General features: G+C 41.4%; 1 pseudogene; it reads left to right on the top strand.

Moving 5' to 3' along the window:
• LOC147467026 (uncharacterized) overlaps positions 1–22,500 on the top strand; it is a 39,644-nt pseudogene that overhangs the window by 16,262 nt on the left and 882 nt on the right.

Raw genomic sequence — 22,500 nt, 5'->3', positions numbered from 1 at the left:
CCTCCTTCTTCTCCCACCCCCATCCCCTCCCTCCCTCACTCCCTCTCATTCCCCCTTCCTTGAGTGCTGATGAGGAGCCGCCCATTCCGCCCACTCGTACCTGGAGCCAGATTGCGTTACGCCCACTCACGCCCACTTCTGCCAGGGCGGCTGGGGGGGAACGCCTACCTACCGCCCATCACTACTTGAAGATTGCTAGGTCTTCGCAGGTAAGGGGTGGGGAGGAGAGGGGGAGGGGGAGGGAGGTAGTCGAAGGTAAGAAGAAGGAGGAGGGTGGGAGGGAGGGAGGGATGGAGAGGGAGGGTGGGAGAGAGGTTTTCGCAGGTAAGGGGTGGGGTGGGGGGGGGAAAGGGGGAGGGAGGTCTTCGAAGGTAAGAAGGAGGAGGAGGGAGGGAGGGGGAGGGAGGGAGGGGGAGGGAGGGTGGGAGAGGGAGGAGGGAGGGAAGGAGAGAGGTTTTCGCAGGTAAGGGGTAGGGAGGGAGGGAGGAGGGGAGGGGGGAGGGAGGAGGTAGGGAGGGAGAAGGAGGGAGGGTGGGAGGGAGAGGGAGGTAGTCGAAGGTAAGAAGGAGGAGGAGGGAGAGGGAGGGAGGAGGGAGGGAGGGAGAGGGAGGGTGGGAGAGAGGTTTTCGCAGGTAAGAGGTAGGGAGATGGAAGGGGGAGGAGGGAGGGTGGGAGAGGGAGGGGGAGGGGGAGAGAGAGGGAGGTCTTCGAAGGTAAGAAGGAGGAGGAGTGAGAGGGAGGGAGGAGGGAGGGAGGGAGAGGGAGGGTGGGAGAGAGGTTTTCGCAGGTAAGGGGTAGGGAGATGGAGGGGGGAGGAGGGAGGGTGGGAGAGGGAGGGGGAGGGAGAGAGAGAGGGAGGTCTTCGAAGGTAAGAAGAAGGAGGAGGGAGGGAGGGAGGGAAGGAGAGAGTTTTTCGCAGATAAGAGATAGGAGGGGAGGGGAGAGGGAGGAAGAAGGAGGGAGAGGGAGGGATGGAAGGAGAGAGGTTTTCGCAGGTAAGAGTTGGGAAGGGAGGAGGAGGGGGGAGGGAGGAGAAGGGAGGAAAGAAGGTATGGGGTATTTGAAGGGGAAGGGGAGGGGTGAGGGGAGGTAGAGGAGGTGGTACAAGAAATTATTGTTATTGTTAGTGTTATCATTATTAATATCAGTATCATTATTATCAATATCCTGATAATTATTATTTATATCATTATTATCATTTTTATTATCATTGTTATTATCATTATTATTATCATTATTATCATTATTATTATTACTATCATTATTATTATCATTATCATTTTTTATTATCATTATCATTATCATCATTATCATTTTGCCATTATTACTTTTGTCATTATCATTATGATCATTATCCTTACTATTTCAATCATTATCATCTTAATTGTTGTTGCTAATAACACTGTCATTATAATAATGATGATTACCATTATCATTAGAATCAATGTTCTTATTATCATTATTGATATTATCATTATCATTATCCTTATGATATTCGTTATTATCATTATTACCCTCATCATCATTATTATCATTATCAGTATCATCATCAACGTTATCGTTACCATTAATATTATCATTATCATAATTTTTACTCCTATCATTTTTATCAGTGTTATAGTCATTATCATCATTATCATTATTATGATTATTATGATTATTGTTGTTGTTATTAACATATTTATCAATAATAACATTGACTTTATTATTACCATCATTACGATTCGAATCATCATTATCATTATCTTGATCATTATCACTATTATCATTATTATCATAATTTTGTCCATATCATTATTTTTATTACTAGCATCATGAAAATTATCATTATTTTTATGAACACCATGATAATGATAACGACGATAACAATGATTATAAAGACAATAACAATGATATCGTTATCATCATCATTATCATCATAATTATAATAATCAATATCAACACAGCATCGTAATAACTAATAAATGATATCATTATCATCATCATTATCATCATAATCATCATTATCAATATTAACACAGCGTCGTAATAACTAATAAATGATATCATTATCATCATAATTATCATTATCAATATCAACACAGCGTCGTAATAACTAATACAGTCATAACCAACCACAATGCAACATACTCAGCAATAACAAACATTTCCCCCTCTCTGTTGCACGGTGCAACAATACTGACAATACCAGCTGCAACAACTGACAACAGTTTTCTCATCCGTTGCATGCGAGACGTTTTTACATTAATAATGATTACAACACCTGATAACATTAAACAGAAGCGTTTACGTCAGCTGTATCGTGTTATGCTTATGATTAGTTTTTTTGATATTTGTTTTATGTGAATATGGGGATATATATTTTTTTTTTCTTTTTTTCTTTCTTTTTCTTTTTTTCATTCTTTTTCTTTTTTTCTTTCTTTTTTTCTTTCTTTTTCTTTCATATTTCTTTTATATTTTTTCTTTTTTTTCTTTTTTATTTCTATTTCTTGTTTCTTTTTTTTTCTTTCATATTTCTTTTATAATCTTTTAATCTTTCATATTTCTTTTATATGAATACGGGATATATATATATTTTTTTCTTTCTTTCTTTCTTTTCTTTTTTTTCTTTTTTATTTTTCTTTCTTATTCTTTTCTTTTTTCCTTTTCTTTCTTTTTTTTTCTTTTTTTCTTTCTTTTTCTTTTTTTTCTTTCTTATTCTTTTTCTTTTTTCCTTTTCTTTCTTTTTTTTTCTTTTTTTCTTTCTTTTTCTTTTTTTTCTTTCTTATTCTTTTTCTTTTTTTTTTTTTTCTTTTTTTTTTTGGGGGGGGGGATTTTATGATTTCTTGACATTTGTTTCTTTGGTTTATGGATTTTTTTTTTTTTTTTTTTGTTCCAATATCATTTATTTCTCTCTATCTGTTTATATGTATATATGTATTTGTGCGTTTATATGTATGTATGTGTTGTTTTTTTAATCATTTATATGTGTGTGTATAATGGTTATGTTGATGATAACGATAATAATAACAATAATGATAATAATAATAATAATGATGATGATAATAATAATAATAATAATAATAATAATAATAATGATAATAATAATAATAGTAATAATAATAATAATGATAATGATGATAATAATAATGATGGTATTTATAATAACAATCCCAATGATAATATTAATAGTAAAAAAGGACAATAATGATAATAATGATAATGACAATAACAATCATAATAATAATAACAATACCGATAATAGCAATAATGATATCAAATAGGACATCAACCCAACATCCGAACATCCAATTATCCGATACCGTCCCTTCGGTATCCGGATAAGAGTACTCGGTATGGTAACCAGATACTCACTCGATCGTAACGCACGAGTAACTTTACAAGAGTTACGAGTGGTAACGATGGTAACGCATATCCGGTATTTAACCTCGAGTGCGAGCCGGTACACTCCAGTAACCGATCTTAAAAGGATATGTAATCACCTTATGGGAGATTTGTTCTTTATCCGGGGTAATCTTAATACTTTATCACCCCCCTCCCCCGTCCTCTCTCTCTCTCCCCTATCCACTCTCCACCCCTTCTCGTTCTCACTTAGGATCTTTCTCCCTCTCCCTTTCTCTCCCTCCCGATCCTTCGTTCCCTCCTTCCCTCCCCCCTTCACCCTCCCCACCCTCCCATCCACCCTCTCCTCACCCCTTCCCGTTCTCCCCTAGGCTCCTTCCCCACCCCTCCCCCCTTCCTCCACCCTCCCTCCCCACCCCCCACCAACCTTCCCGTTCTCCCCCAGGCTCCCTCCCTCCCTCCCTCCCTCCCTCCCTCCCTCCCCCCGATCCTTCCTTCCCCACCGATCCTTCCCTACCTCCCTCCTCCCCCCCTCCCTCCCTTCTCTTCCCACCCCCCATAGCGAGTAACTGAGGAAAGGTAACAGACCCGGTAATGATTAGCTGTAAATAAAAGGTTGTGCGGACAGCCACGTACACACGGAACACACACATACAACTCACGTACATATACAGCTTACAATACGTATACGCACACACGCATACACACATACACACACATTAACACACACATAAACACAATCACACAAACACACAGCTTACAACACACACACACACATACACAGCTTACAGCACACACACATTCATACAAACACACACACACACACACACACACACACACACACACACACACACACACACACACACACACATAGACACACACACACAATCGCACGAGTGTGTAGAAGTGTTATCCTGGTTCACACCTCATTACACATACACACTTAACACGAGTGCGAGTGGATAGGGATGAGGTGAGAGAGAGAGAGAGAGAGAGAGAGAGAGAGAGGGGGGGGGGGGTAGGCAAGAGGGGGGAGAGGGAGGGAGGAGAATGGAGAGAAGAGGAGAGGTTGAGAAGAGGAGAGGTTGAGAAGAAAGGATGAGGAAAGTAGGAGGAAGAGAGGAGGAGAGAGAGAGAGAGAGAGAGAGAGAGAGAGAGAGAGAAAGAAAGAAAGAAAGAGAGAGAGAGAGAGAGAGCGAGAAAGAAAGAAAGAGATGGAGAGAAAGAAAAAAAAAACGAAAGACTAAACGAAATATAAACAAACCCACAAACAAAAAAAGAGAAAAGAAAAAAAGAAACAACAAAAAGAAAGGCTGAACAAAAGTGAAAAAAAAAAAAAAAAATCTCCATAGCTTCTTACGCATTCCGTCTTTCTTCTGGAGGATTCTTCTCTCACAACCCTCCCTCATGGGGGTTAATGAGGCGAGAAATGATTCCTAATGGCCAAACACATGTCTTGACCCCTTCCCCCCATTCCCCCCATTCCCCATTCCTCCCTTCCCCCTCCCCCACTTCCCCCTTTCACCTAGCCTTTATTCTCCTTTTTTTAATTATTTTTCTTTATTATTTTTCTTTATCATTTCTTATTTGTTATTTTTTCATCATTATTTTTTCTTTAATATTATTCTTTTAATTATATTTCTGTTTTTCTTTATTATCTAAATAAATTTATTCATTACTTCTTATTCTTTCTTATTCTTGATTTCTTTTGTCTTTCTTTCTTTTCAATTTCTCTCTTCTCTTCCTCCCTTCTTCTTCATCTCTTCTTTTTCACTCCTCCTAACGCTTCTCCTCCTCTTCCTCTCCCTTCATCTACCCTCTCTCCTCGTCTTATCTATTCCCCTCTTCCCCTTCCTCCTCTTCTTCTCTATTCCCCTCTTCCCCCTCCTCCTCTTCTTCTCTATTCCCCTCTTCCCCCTCCTCTACCCCCTACTTTTCCTCTCCATTCTGTTCTTCCCCCTTTTCCTAATTCCCCCCTCTCTCCTCTTCTCTCTCTCCGTTCCCCTCTCTCCATCTTTTTGCCCCTCCTTCTCACTCGCTTCCTACCCCCTCTCCCCCTCTCTCTCTCTCACCTCCCTCTTCCTCCCCCTCTCTCTGTCCCTCTCCACACACCCCAACCCCATCCTCTTTCCTAACCCCTCCCTCTCCCTATCCCCTCTCCCTCACCCCCACCCTTCTCCCTCTTTAGTCCATCCCCTCTCTCTTCCCCCACCCCCACCCCCACCCCCTCTCCTCCTTTCCCCTTCCTTTCCCCCCTAACCCCTTTTACCTCGACACCCCTTCCCTCTCCTCCCCCCCTCCCCTGCCCTAAGACCCTACCCACTTACGCCCAAAGACTTCGTGGGTGGTGTTTTGATGGGATAGGGTGGGCGGGTGGGTGGGTGGGTGGGGGTAGGGGAGATGGAGAGGGGGGGTGATTGGGAAGGTGAAATGGGATTGGAAGGGGCGATGTGTGAGATAAAGATAAAGAGAAAGCTAGAGAGAGAGAGAGAGAGAGAGAGAGAGAGAGAGAGAGAGAGAGAGAGAGAGAGAGAGAGAGAGAAACAAAGAAGAAAAGATAAAGCAGAGCGAAAGAGATAAAGATAGAGATAGAGGGAGAACGAGAGAAAAGAGAGAGAGAGAGAGAGAGAGAGAGAGAGAGAGAGAGAGAGAGAGAGAGAGAGAGAGAGAGAGAGAGAGAGAGAGAGAGAGAGAGAGAGAAACAGAGAGAAGAAAAGATAAAGTAGAGAGAAAGAGATAAAGATAGAGATAGAGGGAGAACGAGAGAAAAGAGAGAGAGAGAGAGAGAGAGAGAGAGAGAGAGAGAGAGAGAGAGAGAGAGACAGAGAGATAAACAGAGAGGAAAAAGGTAAAGCAGAGAGAAAGAGATAAAGATAGAGATAGAAGGAGAACGAGCAAAAATAGAATAATAATAATAATAAAATAAATAAATAAAGAAAGAAAGAAAGAAAAGAAAGAGAGAAAAAAAAACACAAAAAAAAACACAAAAGAAAATAATTACATTTTTAATTTCATTTGAATAATCTTAATATCAATTCATCCTGACAAATTATAGAAATTTGTTAAGCGATGTTAATATTTTTTCTTAATTAGATGCAATTTATATAAATACTCACACGCAGAAAATAGTATCAACATATCTGGATTAATAGTAAATACACATAAATACACACACAAACACACACAGACACACACACACAACCACACACACACACATACACACAGACACACAGACACACAAACAGACACACACACACACACACACACACACACACACACACACACACACACACACACACACACACACACAGGCACACACACACACACACACATACACACACACGCACATGCAATTGCCAGAGAAAGGTCAGAGAAAAGGAACCGACCTTTTCATTTAGAAAGTAAAAGATTAAGAATCATTTTGGAAAATTTACGAGTGAAATAAAGAAGAAGAGGAGGAGGAAGAGGAGGAGGAAAAGGAGGAGGAAGAGAAGGAGGAGAAGGAGGAGGAAGAAGAGGAGGAGGAGGAGGAAGAAGAAGAAGAAGAAGGAGGAGGAGGAAGAGGAGGTGGAGGAGGAAGAAGAAGAAGTAAAAAAAAACGAAGGATAAACAGGAGAAAAAGAAGAATAAATAATCAAAAGAATAAAAAGGAATAGAAGAAGAAGGAGAAAAAGAAGAAGAAAAAGGGTTAAAAGGAAAAGAAGAAAGCGAAATAAAAGAATAAGATAAAGACGAAAAAGAACGAAGAAAAAACGAAGAAAAATGAAGAAGAAAACGAAGAAAAAGTTAACGAAGAAGAAGAAAAAGAAAATATATATACATTTTCTCCTTTTCTCTCTCTTTCTTACATTTTTTCTTGCTCCTGGTAAGAACATTACGAAAAAGAAAGAGCTTAGAAAGAAGGATAAATAGGTAGAAAGATAGACAGATAGATAAATAGCAACAGGAAGAGAGAGAATGCAACAAAAATGTTGTATATAAATTTCCAAAAACACACACACGCACACTCGCATACCCCCATACCCCACCCCAGCACCCCCCCAATACCCCCAACTCCGTGAATACCCCCCTCTACCACCCCTTCCACCCTCCACACACACACACACACAAACACACAAACAGACCCCCCCCACACACACACACACACAAACACACAAACAGACACACACTCCCCCATTACCCCAGCCCACACACAAACAGACATATACTCTCCCCCCTTGACCCCCCCACCCAACACACACACTAACAGACACACACACATCCTCCCTCCACCCCACCCCCACCCCCACCCTCCGCCCCACCCACACACACCTCCCATAAAACAAAGCCAAGCATATAAAACTTGATATCAAAAGGCGTTCCAATAAAGAACTCCCAATGGTAAAACCCTCCCCCTCCCCCACCCCTCCCCCTCCCTTCTCCCACCCTCCTCCTCCACCACCTCCCACCCCCCTTCCCCCTTCCCTCCTCCTCCCTGCCTCCCACCCTCCCACACACAGACACACACACAGACACCAAGAGGAAGAGGAGAGAGGGAGGAGAGGAGAGGAAGAGGGAGAGAGAAGGAGAGAGGGTCCCAGGGAGAGGCAGAGAGAGAGAGGCAGAGAGAGGGAGAGAAAGAGAAGAGGAGAGAGGCAGAGATAGAGAGGCAGAGAGAAAGACGAGAAGAAGAGAAAGAGGAGAAAGACTCGAGAAGAGAGGCAGAGAGAAAGAGACGAGAGAAAGAGAGAAGAGAAGAAAGACGAGAGGCAGAGAGAAAGAGAAGATAGAAAGACGAGAGGCAGAGAGTCGAGAACCCACCACGTCAATTTATGTAGCCCCTTTAAGACAAGAAGGATATCTTAAAGAGTGTTAAAGTTCCTGTTGTCGTAATCTGGGATCCAGCACGAACACGGGTCGTAATCACCAAGTGTATATCATAGTGTAGCATGGTCGGGGTATTAACGGCACTCCGGGAGAATTATTCGCTGTAAATTATGTCTCGGTGGTGGTGGTGGTGGTGGATAGAAGGGAGAGGGAGAGAAGGAGAGGGAGAAGGAGAGTTAGAGGGAGAAGGAGGGAGAGGGAGAAGGAGGGGGAGAGTTAGAGGGAGATGGAGGGGGAGAAGGAGGGGGAGAGGGAGAGAAGGAGGGAGAGTTAGAGGGAGGGGGAGAGTAAGAGGGAGGGAGGGGGAGGGAGAAGGAGGGAGAGGGAGATGGAGAGGGTGAGGGAGAGAAGGAGGGAGGGAGGGAGAAGGAGAGGGAGAGGGAGAGGGAGGGAGAGGGAGAGAGGGAGGAAGGGGTAAGGAGAGTGAGAGGGAGAAGGAGAATGAGAGAGAGAGGGGGAGAGGGAGAAGGAGAGAGAAGGAGGGAGGGAGGGAGAGGGGGAGGGAGAGGGAGAGGGATATGGAGAGTGGGAGAGAGAGGGAGAAGGAGAGTTAGAGGGAGGGAGAAGGAGAGGGAGAGGGAGAGAGGGAGGGAGTGAGAAAGGGAGGGAGAAGGAGAGTGAGAGGGAGAAGGAGAGTGAGAGAGAGAGAGAAAGTGAGAGTGAGAGAGGAGAGCGAAAGATAGAGGTGGGAGGGGGAGAGATGAGGGAGGGAGAGTGGAAATTGAGAGAGAGAAAGAGAGAGAAATAGAGATAGAGAGACGTGATAGATGTGAAAGAGAGAGAGAGAGAGAGAGACAGACACAGAGAGAGAGAGAGACGACAATCAGATAAATAGACATGTTAGATATTGAGAAAATTCCTTGCCACACTCCCCCACCACTTCCACCCCCCCCCCTCCGCCCCCCCTCCCCCTACCTTCGCCCCCTCCACCACCCAACCCCACACACCCCTTCCCTTTATACCTTAACCCCAACAAACCCCAACCACTCCCTAACCCCCCTTTACCTTTCCCCTCCCCCTCCCCCTCCCCCTTCCCCCTTATCCCACGCATACACAAACTTTGCGTAACATATCCCCAACATATGCAGTATATTACGCCCACTGCACCGTCCTTGGGCCCCCTGCCGCTTCTAATCCGATTCGCATCAGATGCAAAAGGACATCACACGCACGCACACACACATACACACACACATAAACACGTACATACAGCCACACACATAGAAGTATACACACAACCAGACACATATACGTTCACACAGCCACACTCATACACATACACACATAGACGTACACGCAGTCACACACATACACGTACACACAGCCACACACATACACATACACACAGCCACACACATAGACGTACACACAGCCACACACATACATGTACATACAGCCACACACATGCACGTACACACAGCCACACATAAACACATACACACAGCCACACACAAACACGTACATACAGGCACACATATCAATACATAAACACACACGTACATATATACACACACGTACACACATAAACAAATACACACACAGTGGATGAAGAGCAAGAGGAAGAGGGGAGGGCAAGGAGAGAGAAATAGAGAAAGACAGAGAGGGAGAGAGAGAAAGAAAGAGGGAGAGAAAGAGAGAGAGAAAGACAGAGAGGGAGAGAGAGAGAGAGAGAGAGAGAGAGAGAGAGAGAGAGAGAGAGAGAGAGAGAGAGAGAGAGAGAGAGAGAGAGAGAGAGAGAAGGAGAGAGAGAGAGAGAGAGAAAGAAAGAAATAGAGAGAGAGAGAGAGAGAGAAAGCGAAGGAGGAGAAGGAAAAATAAGAGGAAGAAGAGAGAGAAACAAGAAGACAAATAAATGAAGACAGACAAACAAACAAACAATCAAACAAAAAAAAAACAGAAGCAAATTGGATAATGATAATAAAACAAATTATACAACTAAAAAAAAAAAAAAAAAAACATTCTATCAAAAATGTTTTCTTTTTTTAATACTTTCCCGATGCTATAACTCTAGGCTCATAAAGATAGCAATGATAAAAACGAAGATAGAGAAATATGATAAAAGAGAATTGCAATGATTATGATTCTTTGTAATAAAACTGCGGTTTGAGATTTATAAAATAATGACGGTATTCAGAAAGCAAATGATGAATAGATAAGAAATGATAAAGGAGAGTAAAATAAAAAAGAAGAAAAGAAAAAAAAGAAAAAGAAGAAGAAAAGAGGAAGAAGAGGAAGAAGAAAAGAGGAAGAAGAAAAAAAAAGAAAAGGAAGAAAAAGTAAAAAAGAAAAGAAAAAAAAAGAAAAAGTAAAAAAAAAAAAAAACAGTAAAAAGAAGAAAAAGAAAAAAAAGGAAAAAATGAAACAGTAAAAAAAAAAATAATAAATAAATAAATAAATAAAAAAGAAGAAAAATGACAAGTAAACAAACAAACAAATAAAACACACAATCACAGCAACATCAACCCCAAACACCAAATTCTACACAATCGTTGCGAATAACCAGACACCGAGGATTCTCACTGATTACGTCATCGGCGCCCGGAATCAAAACAAAACAAGACCAATCAGCTGTTAAGATAACTTCGGTCAGAGTCATTTACCTTCTGTCTCTTGCGTTATTTTTGTTCTTAGAAAATCAAGGATGGAGATTGAGGGATGGAGAGAGGGAGATATGGAGGGGAGGGAAGGGAGGGAGGGTGAGTAAATGAGTGAGTGAGTGAGTGAGTGAGTAAGTGAGTGTGTGTGTGAGAGAGAGAGAGAGAGAGAGAGAGAGAGAGAGAGAGAGAGAGAGAAAGAGAGAGAGAGAGAGAGAGAGAGAGAGAGAGAGAGAGAGAGAGAGAGAGAGAGAGAAAGAGAGAGAGAGAGAAAGAGAGAGAGAGAGAGAGAAAGGATGAGCGAAAGAGAGAGAAAGAGAGCGATAGAAAAAGAGAAAGGAAGATAGAGAAAGAAAGACAGAGAAAGAGATACAGAGATTAGAAGCCGGGTTAAAGATATATATATATATATATATATATATATATATATATATATATTATATATATATATAATATATATATATATATATATATATATATATATATAGACAATCAAAGAAAAAGATACAGACAGACAGACATATATATAAACAAATATATATAAACAGATAGACGGAAAACTAGATAGATAGAGAAAAAAACAAAAACACTTTTAAGACATTTTACAAACTCGTTTCTCGCCAACCAGTCTCACTTTGATCACTATTTGATATCTTGAAATCACCATAACCATCCTAATAATTTGTTTATATCAATCAATATAATCCTTTTGAACTGATTAGATAAAAGAGTGAGATCATTCAGTTCTTCATCATTATCAACGTTATCTTTTTATATCATTATCCAATCGTTATTGCAATATTATTTGTGGTAGATTAGAGTTGAATTATGATGTGTAATTGCATAAAGATCTGAAATTTGGATTGTTATAAGGATACTTGTGTTCATGATTGTTATTATGATTAATTAAATTAGTGATGATAGTTATCATCATCATCATCATCATTATCAACATGATTTTGAAGGTTAATTAGTGTAGTAGGAAAAATGCCACTGCAACTACTGATAATACTAATGATCAAATAAGGATAGATGAATATGCAATGATTGAAATACGTGAAGCAACCAAGAGGTTAAATAAATCAATAGTAGAATCAACAGTAGAATCAACAACATAATTAACAGTATAATCACTAGGAGAACAGTAGAATTAACAATAGAGTCATTAGTATAATCAATAATAAAGTCAACAGTAGAATCAATAGTACAATCACCAATAGAATCAACTTTAGAATCATTAACAAAATCATCAGTTGAATCAACAGTAGATTCAATGGCAGAATCAACACTAGAATTAACAGTAAAGTCAATAGTAGAATCAACAGTAGAATCAACAATGGAATAAACAGTAGAATCAACAATGGAATAAACAGTAGAATCAACAATGGAATAAACAGTAGAATCAACAATGGAATAAACAGTAGAATCAACAATGGAATAAACAGTAGAATCAACAATGGAATAAACAGTAGAATCAATAATAGAATTGTCAGTAGAATCAACAGTCAAACCAACAGCCGAACCAACAGTCGAACCAACAGTAGAACCAACAGCCGAATCAACAGTAGAATAAACAGTAAAACCAACAGTAGAACCAACAGCCGAACCAACAGTAGAATAAACAGTAGAATAAACAGTAAAACCAACAGTAGAACCAACAGCCGAACCAACAGTAGAACCAACAGTCGAACCAACAGTCGAACCAACAGTAGAATCAACAGTAGAATAAACAGTAGAATAAACAGTAAAACCAACAGTAGAACCAACAGCCGAACCAACAGTAGAACTAACAGTAGAATCAACAGTCGAACCAACAGTCGAACCAACAGCAGAATCAATAGTAGAACCAACAGCAGAATCAATAGTCGAACCAACAATAGAATCAACAATCGAACCAACAGCAGAACCAACAGTCCAATCAACAGTCGAACCAACAGTAGAACCAACAGCCGAACCAACAGTAGAATAAACAGTAGAATAAACAGTAGAACTAACAGTCGAACCAACAATCGAATCAACAGTAGAACCAACAGTCGAACCAACAGTCGAACCAACAGTAGAATCAACAGTCGAACCAACAGTCGAACCAACAGTCGAACCAACAGCAGAACCAACAGTAGAATCAACAGTCAAACCAACAGTCCAATCAACAGTCGAACCAACAGTCGAACCAACAGTAGAACCAACAGTCGAACCAACAGTCGAACCAACAGTAGAATCAACAGTCAAACCAACAGTCGAACCAACAGTCCAATCAACAGTCGAACCAACAGTCGAACCAACAGCAGAACCAACAGTCGAACCAACAGTCAAATCAACAGTAGAATCAACAGTAGAACCAACAGTAGAACCAACAGTCCAATCAACAGTCGAACCAACAGTCGAACCAACAGCAGAACCAACAGTCGAACCAACAGTCGAACCAACAGTAGAACCAACAGTAGAACCAACAGTCGAACCAACAGTCCAATCAACAGTCGAACCAACAGTCGAACCAACAGTAGAACCAACAGCAGAATCAACAGTCGAACCAATAGTCGAACCAACAGTCGAACCAACAGTCGAACCAACAGTCGAACCAACAGTCGAACCAACAGTCGAACCAACAGTCGAACCAACAGTAGAACCAACAGTCGAACCAACAGTCGAACCAACAGTCGAACCAACAGTCGAACCAACAGTCGAACCAACAGTCGAACCAACAGCAGAATCAACAGTCGAACCAATAGTCGAACCAACAGTCGAACCAACAGTCGAACCAACAGTCGAACCAACAGTCGAACCAACAGTCGAACCAATAGTCGAACCAATAGTCGAACCAACAGTCGAACCAACAGCAGAATCAATAGTCGAACCAACAGTCGAACCAACAGTCGAACCAAGAGCAGAATCAATAGTCGAACCAACAGTCGAACCAACAGTCGAACCAACAGTCGAACCAACAGTCGAACCAACAGTCGAACCAACAGTCGAACCAATAGTCGAACCAACAGTCGAACCAATAGTCGAACCTACAGTCGAACCAACAGTCGAACCAACAGCAGAATCAATAGTCGAACCAACAGTCGAACCAACAGCAGAATCAATAGTCGAACCAACAGTCGAACCAACAGCAGAATCAATAGTCGAACCAACAATAGAATCAACAATCGACCCAACAGTCCAATCAACAGTCGAACCAACAGTCGAACCAACAGTCGAACCAACAGTCGAACCAACAGTCGAACCAACAGTCGAACCAACAGTCGAACCAACAGTCGAACCAACAGTAGAACCAACAGTCGAACCAACAGTCGAACCAACAGTCGAACCAACAGTAGAACCAACAGTCGAACCAACAGTCGAACCAATAGTCGAACCAACAGTCGAACCAACAGTCGAACCAACAGTCGAACCAACAGTCGAACCAACAGTAGAACCAACAGTCGAACCAACAGTCGAACCAACAGTAGAATCAACAGTCGAACCAACAGTCGAACCAACAGTCCAATCAACAGTCGAACCAACAGTCGAACCAACAGCAGAACCAACAGTCGAACCAACAGTCGAACCAACAATAGAATCAACAGTAGAATAAACAGTAGAACCAACAGTCCAATCAACAGTCGAACCAACAGTCGAACCAACAGTAGAACCAACAGTAGAATCAACAGTAGAACCAACAGTCGAACCAACAGTCGAACCAACAGTAGAACCAACAGTCCAATCAACAGTCGAACCAACAGTCGAACCAACAGTAGAATCAACAGTAGAATCAACAGTAGAACTAACAGTCGAACCAACAATCGAATCAACAGTAGAACCAACAGTCGAACCAACAATCGAACCAACAGTCGAACCAACAGTCGAACCAACAGTCGAACCAACAGTAGAATCAACAGTCGAACCAACAGTCGAACCAACAGTCGAACCAACAGTCGAACCAACAGTCGAACCAATAGTCGAACCAACAGTCGAACCAACAGTCGAACCAACAGCAGAATCAACAGTCGAACCAACAGTCGAACCAACAGCAGAATCAACAGTCGAACCAACAGTCGAACCAACAGTCGAACCAACAGTCGAACCAACAGCAGAATCAATAGTCGAACCAACAATAGAATCAACAATCGAACCAACAGTCGAACGAACAGTCGAACCAACAGAAGAACCAACAGTCGAACCAACAGTCGAACGAACAGTCGAACCAACAATCGAACCAACAGTAGAACCAACAGCAGAACCAACAGTCGAACCAACAGTAGAACCAACAACCTTGAGCTCTCATTACCAAAGAGACGGGGGGAGTGGCGAGAAAATAAAGCCAAGCCACAATCAACGCAAGTACCACAGGGTCGAAAATCCTATTAAAAAATGTCTTAAATTAGACCATCGAGACAAGGGTGGGTTGGATGGGCGGGTGGGCTATGGGTAGGTGGGTAGGGGGTGGGTCGGGTGTAATTGGGTCACTTTTTTCGTACAAACGACGGGGCCAATTAATGAATTTTGATTGGGATGATCGCTTTTATTTTTTGAGTGGATTGACTGGCGTGGATTTGGATGTTAAGAGAGAGGAAGAGAGGAAGAGGGAGAAAGAGAGGAAGAGAGAGAGAGAGAGAGAGAGAGAGAGAGAGAGAGAGAGAGAGAGAGAGAGGAGAGAGGATAACCAAGAGAGGAAGAGAGGAGAAAAGAGAGAGAAGAGAGAGAGAGAGAGAGAGAGAGAGAGAGAGAGAGAGAGAGAGAGAGAGAGAGAGAGAGAGAGAGAGAGAGAGAGAGAGAGATTGGTAGATAGATAGATAGAGAGAGAGAGAGAGAGAAAGTGAAAGATTGAGAGATAGATAGATTGATAGATAGAGAGAGAGAGATGCCGAGAAGGAAAGAAAGAGAGATACCGAGAAAGGAAGAGAAAGAGAGAGACAGAGGAGAGAGAGAGAGAGAGAGAGAGAAAGAGAGAGAGAGAGAGAGAGAACGAGAGAGAGAGAGAGAGAGAGAGAGAGAGAGATACAGCGAGAGAGAGAGACAAAGAGAGAGAGAGAGACAGAGAGAGAGACCGAAAGAGAGAGAGAAGAGAGAGAAGAGAGAGAGAGAGAGAGAGAGAGAGAGAGAGAGAGAGAGAGAGAGAGAGAGAGAGAGAGAGAGAGAGAGAGAGAAAGACTAGAGAGAGAGAGAGAGAGACTCAAGTTACCAAGACGCGTACAAATTCCTCAACTGTCTCTCAGATTCACATCGAGCCGATAAAACACGTGTTATCTCACATTTCCCGAATTCTTGAACAAGGATACATAACACGGTGTTATCGATACGTGTTTTTTATATATATATTTATGTCAAAAATCACCGTTTTTCTTGTTCCGGAAATATTCGGTCGAGATTTTTTTAAACCGAGATGCCATGATTTTCTTAAATCTTCGGTCGTGGATTCATAGATTATCGGTCACATACCTTCACATATGGACGATTTTCCCCCTCCCCCCCACTCCCCCACCTCCGAATTCTTTTATAATTATTCTTAATAACCGATAAGTTTCGATTTGTTAAGTATCGATCGTATATATAAAAAAAAAAATAAACAATTCATTCTAAAATCTTTCGAAATAATTCACGCGACCGAAATATTTCAATAATTTCCGGTCGATCTTATTCATTCGTTCAATATCATTCACATATGTGATGTATTTCGATGTATTGTAAATTTAATATTATTATAATTATAATTTATTAGTATTCCGAATTCGTCGGAAATTGTTCATATGACCGAAATATTTTGAATCATTTATCTTTTTTTTTACATATCGCAACGAAAATCGATCGATTCCGAGAGAGAGAGAGAGAGAGAGAAAGGAGAGAGAGAGAGATGGGAGAGAGAGAGAGAGATGGGGAGAGAGAGTGAGAGAGATGGAGAGAGAGAGAGAGAAAGAGAGTGAGAGAGATAGAGATACAACGCGACGTATAGACGCAGAGAGAGAGAGAGAGAAAGAGGAAGAGAGAGAGAGAGAGAGAGAGAGAGGAAGAGCGAGAGAGAGATACACAAATTCACATATGAAGAGGCAGAGAGAGAGAGAGAGAGAGAGAGAGAGAGAGAGAGAGAGCAAATGAGAGAGAGAAAAAAGCGGGAGAGAAAGAATGAGATAAAGAAAGAAAGAGAGAAAGAAAAAGAAAGAAAAAAACGAAACACAGACACAAGAAAGAAAAGAGAGAAAGAATAAAGTGAGGAAGAGGGGGGATAGGAGAGGAAGGAGAAGGAGAGAGAGAGAAGGGGAGAAGAGGGGGTAGGAGAGAAGAGGGGGCAGGAGAGGAAGGGGAAGGAGAGAGAGGGGGGGGAGAGGAGGGGGAAGAGAGAGAGGGGGAGAGGGGAGGGGGGGAGGCCGGTTCTAAGAGGTTTCGCGGGGCCTCACAAGTTAATTAATAACATCAGTTGGACCCCGAGGAAGATGGTCAGACGTGAAATGATGTTGGCCTTATGACCATGAATCTCTCCCTCCCCCCACCCCTCTCCCTCTCCCCTTCCCCTCCTCACCTCCCTTCTCCCCTTCCCCTCCTCACCTCCATGTCCATGCCCCCTTTCCCTTCCCCCTGCTCCCTCTCCCCTTCCCCTTTCCCTTCTCCCTCTCCCCTTCCCTCTCTCTCCCCTTCCCTCTCCCCTTTCCCCTCCTCCCCTCCCTTCTCCCCTTCCTCTCCTCTCATCCACGTCCCCTTACCCTTTCCCTTCTCCCTGCTCCCTCTCCCCTTCCCTTCCTCACCTCCCCTCTATGTCCCCTTTCCCTTCTCCCCCTCCCCTATTCCTCTCCCTCTCCCCTCTCCCTTCTTTTCTCTCCTCCTCCCTTTTCCCCTTCCCTTCCTCTCCTTCACCTCCTCTTCTTTACAGTTTCCTTCTTCTCTCTCTCTTTTAATTCTTCTATTTTCGTTTTTCTTGTTTCCATCTCGTCGTCCTCCTCTTTATACCTACTTCCCCTCTCTATCTTTCTCTCTCTCTCTCTCTTTCTGCCTCTTTTTCTTTTCTTTTTTCTTTCTCTTTCTTCTCTTGCCTTTCCTCTACCAACCCTTTATCCTTGACTCCTCCTCTTCCTTCTCCGCCTTTTCTTCTTCCTTCTCCTCCTTCCTCTTCTTCCTCCATCCCCTTCCCTCCCTTCGACGTCCTCGTCTCCTTCTCTTCCTCGTTTTCTCCTCTCCTCCCGGCCTCCTCTACCCTTCTTCTCCATCCCCTTCCTGTCCACCTCCCCCCCCCTCTCCTCTCCCTTCGAAGAATATACAAATACGACCTCTAAACCATCAATCCATAAGGTTCATATCCACCTCTACTCTTCCTCCCATCTTATTCTTCATCTTCACTCTATTTTTTTTCTCTCTTCTTCTTCATCTTCTTATTCTCCTCCTTCTCCTCCTTCTCCTCATCTCGCAAAAAGAAGAACACAATCGCCCTCAGAACAGAGATACAAAAAAAAAACGACCCTTATTCCCTATTCGGAACAAGGTCGAGAATCCAGACATCTGACTCAGTGAGATGTGGGATAAGCTTATCTTGCCCCGAGCGAGGAACAACTCCTACCAGAGAGGTCCTGGTTTTAAAAAAAAAGAAAAAAATAAATTTAAAAAAAAAAATATAAAAATAATGTAAAAAATTATATTAAATTAATAAAAAAAAAATAAAAGATAATTTAAAAAAAAATAAAAAAACCAGTAAATAAAAATAAATAAATACCGAGATGGTAACACCAATTTCAGAAATTAATTCTTGTTCTACACTCGTAAATACATCAGGAGATACATTATACAATTTATTAAATGGACCTTATTGTACAATACTGCGACGTTATTATTATGAATTTTGTAAATGATGGATAGTTTAAGTAAATAGAATGATGGGAAAAAAAAATATTTTTTTGTTTTAGGGAGGGAAATAAGTACGTAGATAGAACTGAGATAGAATACCTAACAATATATATATATACTTATATACATATATGTATATATATATATATATATATATATTTATCTATTAATTTCGAATGAAAAGCAGAATAATTCTATCTTTTTTTTTACTTTAGCATTATCATTTTCAGATGCACTATTTCATTTCTGAGTTGGATTTTTGGATTTTTTGACACTTCATAAATGAGTTTAGACATTTTTACATGTAAAGATTTCATTTATGAAAATAGATGTACATGAACGCATTTTTCATTCGGAAAGTATCTAATGTTACATACAGATGACGGTGTAAAAGTCATTCATTCATTCATTTGAATTACAACAAACCTAAATTCAAAATATATATCACACTATACACTATACACACACCCCACACACACAACACAAACACACACACACACACAAACACACATTATATATATATATATATATTATATATATATATATATATATATATATATATATATATAACTCAATATCAATAACGAGATAATAATGAATGGCATAAGGGGATACAATTTTCTTGTTGCAAAAATCTCCTTTATTTTCACATTTATATGCAGGAATTAGATATCCGCTGCTGTGCAGCTAAGTTCCGATGCAATTATTCCTGGCCCCATAACGCCCCCCTTCGTAAACAAGCTTGGTCACAGGCCCCATGACCACAGGTTGATTGCTTTGAAAAAAAAAAAGAAAAAAAAGAAGAAAAAAAAATAGAGTTGGTATCTCCAATTTCATTTATTTACAAAAAAAAAAGAAAAAAAAGTTTAAAAAGTGGATCCAGCGCATATTTCAAATTAAAAACAGTGGGGGTATTAAGATATTCATTAACATAATATCAATACGGAAAAGTTGATATCATTTACATAATATCACTAACTGGCAACACCAGGTCATCAGGTTGCACATTTAAAAATGAATAATAATAATGAATATGTACTTTACAATATGCATATATGAAGAAAAAAAAATGTACGAAAAAGGGAAATATTGTGTATATTAGGGTCATATTCTGATTGCTACAAAAACCAAGACACATACACACACACAACATCACACACACACAAACATCACACACAAACACTCAAAACAAACAACTCACACAAAACAAACACACCACAAACAAATCCCACATCATACAAACAAACAAAACAACTAAAAAAAAATACAAAAAACAAAACACAACACCCCTTTCCTTCCAACTCCTTTTCCTCCTCCTCCCCCTTCCTCTTCCTCCTCCCCTCCCCCCCCCCTCCCCAACCCCCCTCGTCATAACCAACCACCCACCAACCAAAACCAAACACCCAAACACAAACACACTTCCCGAAGACCCCACAAACAGACCAACAAGAACAAGAACACAAGAGTTTAGACACCACATCACCAGAAGGTAAACAATCCACTCAAGTGTACAAACAATGTACACAGAAATCACACTTCTTATTTGCATAATAATCCTGCTATCAAAATAAGTCCTACACGTCGTACTACACAGTAAAAAAAAAGCGATAAAAAAAATGTTGACTCTAACAAACCAAATAAAGCCAGAATCTCAATTTTACTGCGTCCTCACTAGAGAGAGGCAGAGAGGGGGGGGGGGAGAGAGTGTGACAGGGAGAGAGAGGAAGAGAGAGAGAGAGAGAGAGAGAGAGAGAGGGAGAGAGAGAGAGAGAGAGAGAGAGAGAGAGAGAGAGAGAGAGGGAGAGAGAGAAAGAGAGAGAGGAGGAGAAGAGAGAGACGAATGGAGATAGAGGAGAGAGAGTTGAGAGAAGCGGCGCGAGTGAGAGAGAGTTGAGAGTGGAAAGAGAGGAGAGTAGAGAGAGCGGAGAGAATTGAGAGTGAGAGGGAGTAGAGGGACTTGAGAGATGCGAATTGAGAGAAAGAGAGAGAAATTGAGAGAAAGAGAGAGAGAGAGAGAGAGATTGAGAGAAAAAGAGATACAGAGAGAGAGGGAGAGAGAGAGAGAAAGAAAGAGGAGAGAGAGAGAGAACGTAAGAGAGAGTCAGAGAAAGAGAGAGAGAGAGAGAGAGATAGAAAGAGAGAGATAGATAGACAGATAAATAGATAGATAGATAGCGTGAGAGCGTAAGAGAGAGGGGTAAAGAGAAGGGGAAAGAGAAACAAGGAAAAAGCGAAAGAGAAAAATAAGAATAAGTAACGAAAGTGTAAAAAGCAAATAGACTCTATTAGTATAGTGATAAAAAGATATACGAATGATAATGATAATGATTATGATAGGAATGATAAAGATAATGATGATGATAATAATGATATCAATAATAATGATAGTACCAATAATAACAATGATAATAATAATAACATTAACAATAACAACAATAATGGTGATAATTATGATAATAATAATAATGATAATAAGGATAAATTATTATAGCAATGTTATGAATAATGGTCGCAGTATTAGTGATAATGCAGATGATGATAATATCAGTGACATAATTATACCAACAACAACAGTGATTATGATGATAATAACGTAATAAAAAATGATAAAAGGTATAATAATATTAACAGAAGCGATAAAGATTATAATGATAATGATAATATTGATAATGATAACAGTATAATTATAATGCTGATAACAATCATACTCACGACAGCAGTAACAGAAATACTGAAAACAATAACGATAAAGATAACATCAATAAAAAAAAAACACTAATAACAATAACGATACACTCATACACTCAAACAATCATAGCCCCCCCCCCCTTCTTACAAAAAAAAAAAAAAAAGTAAAGCACACCTAGTGGGTAACGACCTCCGGCTGAGTTGCCAGTTGACCTATAATGACCAGATTAACGAGTCCCCCTCAGCGGGTAACATCCGAGGGGGGTGCCTCAACTAAGGGCCGTCATGAACAAGATCCAGGAGGAATTATTTAAAGGGGGGGAGGGGGGAGGTGGGTAGGAGGGGGAGGTGGGTAGGAGGAGGGGGAAAGGGAGGGGGGAAGGAGGGTGAGAGGGGAGGGTTGGGGGGAGTTGGGGGGAGGTGGATGGGAGGGGGAGGGGGGAGGTGGGGTGGGTGGGTAGGAGGGAGGGAGGGGGAGGTGGGTAGGAGGGGGAGATGGGTAGGAAGGGGGAAGGAGGGAGGGATGGGAGATTTAAGAAAGGGAAAGAGGAGGAGGAGGAAGGAAGGAGGAGAGAAAGGGAAAAGTGGGAAGAGATAGAGAGAGAGAGAGGGGGGGGGGAGGAGGAGAAAGGGGAAGAAGGAGTCTATCTTCCTGGTTTTAAAAGAGAAAAAGAGATAAAGAGAGAGAGAAAAATAAACTAGAAGAAAGAACAAAGAAGAAGAATAAATATAAGGTTTACTAATACGAAAAAAATAAAAAACATAAACAAGGAAAGTAACAATATATCAAGGTATGAGGGAGGGGGGAAGATGGGGGGGAGGGGAGGGATAGGGAGGACAAGGAAGGTAAGGAAGACAGGTGGAAGGAGAGAAGGGGAAGGAGGCGGAAGGAGTGGTAGAGAGGGAAGGAAAGAGGATGGGAGGGAGCGGTGATAAAAGAGGGGGGGGGGGGAGAATCACTAAGCTGTGAACAGAGGATGGGTAATACGTTAGTTATGATTAAAAACACAGTCACCTTATATAGATAAACTATTAATCTTGCTCGGAGATGGGCTGTGAAAAAGGTCGGGATACGTTTGCCTCGCTACAGTGATGCTTATCATGCAGGAGAGGGGGAGAGGACAGGATGGGTGGGGGGGGGGGAGGAGAGTGAGCAGGGGGGGGGGAGGGGGGAGTGAAGAGAGGGGTGAGGGAGGGGTAG

This window comes from Penaeus japonicus, unplaced genomic scaffold (assembly GCF_977035675.1).
Source record: "Penaeus japonicus unplaced genomic scaffold, GWHDUDI00000001_assembly GWHDUDI00000039, whole genome shotgun sequence".
NCBI lineage: Eukaryota > Metazoa > Arthropoda > Malacostraca > Decapoda > Penaeidae > Penaeus > Penaeus japonicus.
This window is presented reverse-complemented; position numbering and strand designations above follow the sequence as displayed.